Source organism: Pholcus phalangioides, unplaced genomic scaffold (assembly GCF_987345545.1).
Source record: "Pholcus phalangioides strain wild (caught in Gottingen) unplaced genomic scaffold, Ppha-v1.0 ptg000009l_1, whole genome shotgun sequence".
NCBI classification, from domain to species: Eukaryota; Metazoa; Arthropoda; class Arachnida; order Araneae; family Pholcidae; genus Pholcus; species Pholcus phalangioides.
This window is the reverse complement of record NW_028301602.1, coordinates 59,610,986-59,619,016: the sequence shown is the minus strand read 5'-3', so window position 1 is coordinate 59,619,016 and position 8,031 is coordinate 59,610,986. Positions and strand designations below refer to the sequence as shown.

At 42.7% G+C, this 8,031-nt stretch overlaps 1 pseudogene; it reads right to left on the bottom strand.

The window, feature by feature from the left end:
- Positions 1 to 7,029: 7,029 nt before the first annotated feature.
- Positions 7,030 to 8,031, bottom strand: LOC149083406 (eukaryotic translation initiation factor 2 subunit 2 pseudogene; annotated as a pseudogene).

The window sequence follows — 8,031 nt, the reverse complement described above, 5'->3', positions numbered from 1 at the left end:
CTATGCTTATCTATGGTTTCATACAGACTAGGCACAGTCAAATACCGACCAGTTCCTTATCAGAAGACTCTGGCCTTCCAACCTCTGTATTTGCTATAGTCTTGCCAGAGGCAGTAGCAATAATGAAAACATACCGGGAAAGTGGCAGCGAGAACGACGTATGTCAAGATGTCGGACGAGTCCGAAGGCCGTCTCAAAAAGCTGTACAAACCGATAACGAAGACCAACGAATATACGATCGTGAAAAATAGATGAAACACGGTTTTTGCCTTGTCCTGCTGCGAGTGATACTCTCTCCACCATCTTAAGAAACTTCTCTCGGGTAGATACTGGATCTTCGCGTTGCAAACTTCGCAGGTCTTGTGGTGGGAATTGGACTCCATCCAATTTTCGAGGCATCTGCAGTGGATGAAGGCGATGGATCCTTTGCACTGACATGGAGAGATCATTTCGGTGACATCGCACTCGAGGAGGCAGAGCCGGCATTCGCCTTGTTCGATGGTGACCTTTGATTCTGTCACTTTTGATTTCTTGTTGTCGATGCCGCCTTTCTTTTCCTCCATTGATGACATTTCAAACTACGATAAGACGCCTCTTTGAACGAGTTTGTGTTGATATTCTTATAGACTTTTCAAAGTTCGATTGTTTTGGAATAGATTTTCTGGCAATTTCAATGATTAATGGTTTTTCAGCCACGGGGGACATTTTTTTTCTTTTAACTTGACCTTGATATTAGAATACAAGTCTTAATTTTACAAGTTTTTCTAAACAATGAATTCCAACCGATACAAAAGAGCACAATATAATTATTGTTTTGTTTACCCGCATTTGTAACAAAGTACGTACAAGCAGTAGAGTACGCAAGATTTTTCCTATAGAAGGCGGAAGGGGTTTACTTTTACTCTTCTTTCTTCGGGGTCGTTTTTTTAATTGAAAAAAAAACTATAATCTCTTCTCAAGGGTACGCCAGTGCATGAAATTGGTTGCATTCAAATTACATCAGCTTGGCGTACTCCTTCGGAGGGAAGGAGAAGCCCTTCTGTATGAAAAGGCTGTCCATCCAATTCACTCTCACAGTTTCAGCTTAGACATCTTCTTTAATGACCAAGGACCTCTACTAATTAAGTGACTTGAACATGGAGCCACCACTAACAGTCAAGCGCCCTGTAAGACATTGCAACGTGAGTGTTTTGCCATAAAGAATGGACGTTCTGGAATGTTGAGTGCGGGTATTGCATTTTTCTACAATAATGACCTTCCATGTGCGTCCCATCAAACAACCACCAATCATAATCCCCACTCCTATTCAATGTTCCCACTCAATGTTCTTTGCGGGGTATAACGGATCCAACAAACAACCAATATTTTTCTCAAATTTGTTGCGAACGTCCACCCTATAGTCCGGATGCTTGATCTTATGACACTCACTTGTTTCACATCACCTCTCCAAAAGCATCTTAAAGCCTCGAATGCTGAGATGATTGACTTTTTTCTTTCACAGCCTATGGTATTTTTGAGGAGGGGCACAGACGTTAAACAGTAGGGCTTTACCAAAGCAGTTCTAGAACAGGGGCTTCTTTTCAAAAGATGCCCTTTGAGTCCTTAGAAAGATCCTCTCAGGGAATGGAACGGAGGACAATGAATGAATGAACGTCGAGACTCTTTGCCACCAGACTCATCCCGTTGTCGAGATATTCTCCTGCCCAGATTCGTAGCAAAGTCTGGAACAAGCTTGCGTACCTAACAAGCTTGAGCGCGTATCTAGTGTTGTGTCTATTTTTCAGTGCTATCGTGCTGCCATCTACATTTCAGGAGCAGAGAGAGTCAAGTGTAATGATTAAATATTTGTTCCCTTTGTAGGCCTGTGGTGAAAATTTTAATGCGGATATAGGTTCGCATTCGTGTCTCGAAGTTGGGAACCACAGAAAACCAATTTCAGCTGACTACCACTGTGGGGCCGGTGGGGTTCGAACATTAGGGGGGGACAGGAAAAGTATTAAAAGATAATTAATGCATACTTTTATTTTACAGATAGTAAACATTATTACGAAAAAGGACCCATGGAACAAGAGAAAAGTCAGAACCGCCTGTTCTGGAAGTAGAAGATAAGCACCGAACGAAACCATGTACAACACATACACAACAAGTCACCGAGATGTGCTCCTCAGTTGACAGGACACTGCTCAGTAATAATTCACATCCGATCTCTCTCTTTCTAAGAAGAATGAGTCCAGGAGCTCGACACATACCACAGAGACGTATGCCACAAAAACACCTCAGTCCTTATGCCCTCCTTTTCCACTCATATTGAGAATACGCTATTTGGGGGGGGGGGGCGGAAGAAGGGGGAAAAGTAATTGATCTTCAATACAATACTTATGGAGGTTGGTGGATAAGTAATAAAACATATTCTTTTTTTCCCTCCATCCTTGGGAATCCGCAGATTATAACGTACATTTCGTGGTTTAGGGAGGGAGGTATAGTAGATACTATCCTTGGTCGAAGGGAACAAAAGATATAGAGGATGAGATCGAGGGGAAAAAATCGACTTTTCGGGAGAAAAACGTCGAAGCAAATGCAATGTGGATGATGAGGATGAGGAAAGAGGGAAATATATATATATATATATATGAAAAATATATCGCTTTCTTGCAGCCTCCTTATATTTTTATATGTGGGGAATCTGCCTTTAGTATGAATTATACGAAAGTGAATGTTGTGGAATGCACAAGAAGAGATATCGCGCTCTTCTCCTTTTACCCTCTCTCTCTCTCTGAAGCATTCTTCTCACCACAAGCCAATATTCTGAGACAGCAGGGAATTCAGCTTCGAAGATTTTTTTCATACATTTCTTTTCTTTTTTTTTTTTTAGTGGTAGGTTAGAGCCGAATGCTCTCTTGGATATCGGGAAAATGTTTTTTTTTTTGCCCCTTTGCCGCCGTGTTTCTCCTACGTACTATGGATACACCTAGAATCCCACCGAGATCTTCTCGAACGATTCCGAACGTTCTAGAAAGAAATTGAAACCATTTTCGGAAATGGATCGAATAATTTTAGGTGCCATTTGTGAAATTCTAGAGAGAGAGATATACAGTACGTGAAAAAAAAAATTTGTGGCTAGCGTGTGCCATTTATTCCGTTTTCTTTCATATCCATCGGAATGTTTATAAGTGAGAGTTATTGCAGAAGAGCAATATATATATTGCGCGTTGTGGAATCTTTCTTGATCGGAATGAGACTGATTCCAGCGAGTAGAAAACAGAATCGCGAAGTTTTACTGTGAAATATCAGCATAAAACTCTGTTCTTGAGTAACTTGAGCTGTTAATGGGGGGGCTAAAACAGGGTTTTCTCTTAACCATTTTCAGCCGCGACACAAAATCAACAACAAGACCAGCTTCGCGACCTCATTGGGTCGAAACCCATAGGTTAAGAACCCTTGCGCTAAAATATCCAGATAAGTGTTAACTACTATATCGTTGGTTCAATTGTGAATGAAGTCGATGTTTCACCGGTTATTTGATGTAAAATGAGTGAATATACGAAAATTCTGATGGATGAGAGAGAAGTAGCACGAAGCCTTAATTTTGAGATTTAAGTACAGGGTGTCTATAATGAAACATTCCTTTGTTCTCTCTCTCATAGGTTTGGAGATACGGAGGGGGGGGGGGGAAGGCATGGCTGGCAATGCCTCCCAGCGTCAAAAGTAAAGCCGACTGATCTAGTGTATTTGCGTATATGTGAATTGACATCATCATCATCATCATCATCACGCCCCCCCCCCCCCCAGACTTTCAAGTCTATCACCTCCTATGCTCTCTCTCTCTCTCTCACTGAGCTGTCGTCAGCCTTGATTATGGGAGCCTCTTTTTTTCAGCTGCCTCATTGGTTGTTTTGCAATGTTCCTGAAGTTAGATAGCTTTCTTATGATAGATTACAGCTGTAGATTACCCCGAACAAGGGAACTTTAGATGGCGGTATATTGAATTCAATTAAAACATTACAATGCTTACCGGCAGATTGATCCGGCTTTGGTGCCAACGAGTAGTCATTGTCAATATTAGGGAAGTTCGGGAGAGAGAGAGAAAGATCTCTCTCTCTCTCTCGTATAATTCTCTGTGTACTTCAGATTTCCTAATTATTACTGACAGTTTGGCACGGATGAATCGTATAATGACCTTCAAGATCATTAACCTTATAAAAAACCATCCTTATCAGCACAAACCCTACGATTTATACGTTGAAAAAAAAAGAGCTTTTATATCGGGGGGTGGGGGGAATGAACTGATCAACTGATAGTAGTCACGTGGCATCTTGATGGTTTCCGCACTTACATCCAGCTCGATGGGTTCCAATCTCGACTTTTAAGCGGGAAATGTGTTTGCTTAGCCATCAAAAAACTGTTTTTATTCCGGAATAACCACTTATCGGCTCTCATGATTGAGGTATAGCGGAGTCTCGATAACTCGAGGTTCTGGATAATTCGAGGCATGCCCCCCCCCCCCACATCCTGTATCAGAGCCACTAAGATGGGATCTTTTGTGGATCCTTAACCAGACTTTTTCTGGGCCCCCACATTGTGAATTTACAGTGTGAAAAAAGAAAAAAATACAAGAATCCTCTCGGGCCCCCAGGGCTGGATACCTGTCAGCCCCCTACTTCTTGTAGAGACCATGATCCGTGGTTCTCGGAATATTCGAATTTTTTTAATTTTTTTCCAAGCTTCTTTGATTTCCATCAATAATGAGTTTTTTGTTCCTTTTGTCTCATTTTTCTTACGAAATACGAGTAATTTCAGTCTCACGGATGAATGAAGGTGGAGTTCTTAACAGGGTCTGAAGGGGTCTTGATTCCTAGACTGGGTTCTTCGGTGGTCTTTCAGGTCAGAACCCTGGCAGTCGAGTGGTTTGGGGATCTATCTTCTGACTGTGCAGGTCTGGGTTCAGGCATGGATGTTTCCCAATTCTAACAAATTCCATGGACAGATCGTGAAGATCTTTTGGGCATACGTGACGATCACGTTATTATTTTAAAAAAAACTTTTCTCAAGCCCCTCTATAGCAAATTTACAGTTTGGAAAATTAAAAAAACACATTCAAATACACAAGTGTTGGTAATGTTGGAGCCTTCAGACTCTCGAGCCACACTGTCAGTCTCACTTATGAAGAGGCCATGGGCCAGTTGTGTAACGGATTGGGGATAAAACAGATAAGATAGACCATTCACCCCCCCCCCCCCCCGTCCTTAAAAAAAATTCGTTTCCGTTACTTTTCGGACAATGCGAGTTTTCGTTAATCCGAGATGGTCTCGATCCCGTTCTCCTCGGATTATCGAGACTACAAAATAGGCCGAATGAACATTCAGAAACTATTCACGGTCGATACGAAATAACAGTTTATAAAAAGGTATGAGTGAAGAGATATAGCCTACCCCAGAAAACAGCAATAATTATAAGCATCTGAAATTAACTACCTCAAAAATAATTGAACAGAAAAGTTCACATCTCGTCAACATATTATACCAGAAATGCGACAGAAAAGTAACAAGAAATTCCCGAACCCCGAGTGATCTGTTTCCGACCCAGTATTCAAGTCGGATTTCTTACGCATTAAACCCCTGGAATACTAAAACTAAAAAAAAAAAGCCGATAGAAACTGCGTGTTAACTGCCTATACCTCTACGTTTCTGAGCGTAGAGTTGGTATTCTAGGGTTAAATCTGAATAAGTAGATTTCTTGCTTAGGCCTTAGTTGAACCTAGTCTCAAATAGACATGCATAGGAGTACGCAAAATTTTCTCAAAGACGGGGTTAGGGAAATTCGTCATTTTTTGTTATTCCGAGGGAGAGTTACGTTTTTTACTGTTACTTAACCGTATTTGCACCTCGTACTAGTGTCGTTTGAACTCATGGGCCCAACTGGGCGTAAGCGAGGGACCTCGTGGGATGTGATTGAAAATTACGAGAGTAATCACGACAATTAGTCGTCATAAATTTCTAGCCAGGTAGGTGTATGTACGTATTTCTAGCTTCAGAAAAAGAACTTCGCCTGAGGACCCACTGCCTCGTATGTGTGGCCCCCTACGGTAGGGACCCGTATCGTATTTATGGTTAAATGCTTAAAGTTTCATCTGATGTAAGCACGTTTTTTACTATACGCACTCACATAATAACATTAAAATCTTTGCCCCTCCCCTTCTTTACATGCACGTGTTTTAGTCAAATGATACCTCGTACCTACCCTTATTAAGGATATTGACCAACGTTGTCACCCATTGAGATCATAAGGGGATACAGGCACCTCGAACGAAGGGGTGAGGGATAAATCACTGAAGTAGTGTATAGTGAATAGGGAAGGCGAAAATGTCCGCCTCCACTTTCCCGCTTATGACAAAATAAAAAAATACGATTTTTTTATTAAACGAAAGGAATGATCACCTCTCCCTTGTTCTCCCCCCCCCCCTTCCCGTATCCACGTATTATGGAGATGACATACACAAATTAGTGCATAAATTCGTTAGTGAATACGACTTTTCCGTAATACATTCATTTGTGGGCATTGGAAGTGTTTCGAACCTGTAGGTGCTCGTCTTCAGCTTTATGTAGGACATTTTGATTCCTGAATCAATTTTGGGGGTGCTCGGCAGAGCCGTCTTAACAGCATCATGGGCCCCGGGCCAAGTGATTTTTCTGAGGCCCTATTAGGATAGTTTACATGCATATTCTCGAAAATTTGAACCAGATCTCAATTTTGTGATGCCCCCGGGCCATGCCCAGGTGGGCCCATGTGTTAAGACCTCACTTGGTGCTCGAACCCACTCCACAAACTTTCGTTAGTGCTCGAACACCCACAGCACCCTCGGCTCCGATGCCACTACATGCATGCATTCGAAACTGGCTGACTGCCGAGTAGGCTACTCCATGGAAAAAAAGTGCAATTTACGTGTCATTAATATATTCATTGGATCAAAATAATATTTTTATTGCACTGAAGGCGCATGAACAAGAGTAATATTTATAAGGAGCGAACGCATCAGGCTGCCTTGTCTCGAGCAGCAGCTCGTTTGCCCGTGAGGGCTTGAAACCCAGATTTGATAGCCGTTACCGAGCATCGCGAGCCGCACTGGTGGCACTGGAGGAAGAACAGCCTGGTGTCCTTGTCTAGCGTGGTCTCGTAAGAGTAGCAAGTGTGGCAGGTGACGTACTCTTTGATGTAGTTCCTCAGGACACTCTCCATCTGCTTCTGTTGGAACCTGCCCTTGATGATGAGCTGATTGTTACCGTCTATGGAGCCGCTGGTACCGAGTTCGGCGAGGAAGAAAGCCTGCAGGTGCTTGGGTTGACGGCGCAACTTCCTGCAGATCTCCAGGAAATTCGCCAGCGACGTCTTCTTTGAACCGACGCGCATGATCTTCGGGGGTTTCATGACGAACTTTTTCTTTTCTCCGGCCAGTATTTCCGGGTTCTTCTCGTGCATGGTGTCGAACACGCGAGACAAAAGTTCGTCGTAGGTGTAATCTCGCTCGCTGCCGATCCACGGTTCTGGAGCTACCTTTGTCTCGACGAGCGTTTCTTCTTTTGCAGAGGATGCCCCATCGTCAAACAAGTCATCTTTAACTTCAGCTTCATCATCTTCGGGTGGCTCTAGATCCACGACGAACGTGACTTTCTTCTTCTTCTTCTTCAAGGTGCTGAATTCCGGAACCTCTTCCTTGTTTTGGTCCTGCCCGCAACTCGGACTGGTGGAACATTTTTCTTCTTGCAATATCGTTTTCAAGTCGTTGAAGTGGTACGCTTTCGCGTCTTCGTCGACTATCGTGTCACTTCTACTCTCCTCGACACATTTCTCCAAATCGGAGTTCTGGATGATACCTACAATTTCTTCTTCTTTCTCACCCTTTTCTTCCGGAGGAGCTCTCGAATCATCATCAGCGGTTTTCACTGCAATTTCTTCATCCAAGGTGGAAAAGTCTAAAATCACCTTCTTTTTCTTTTTCTTTTTAGCCGAGGGATCGAAGAAAATTTCGTCGCTCAT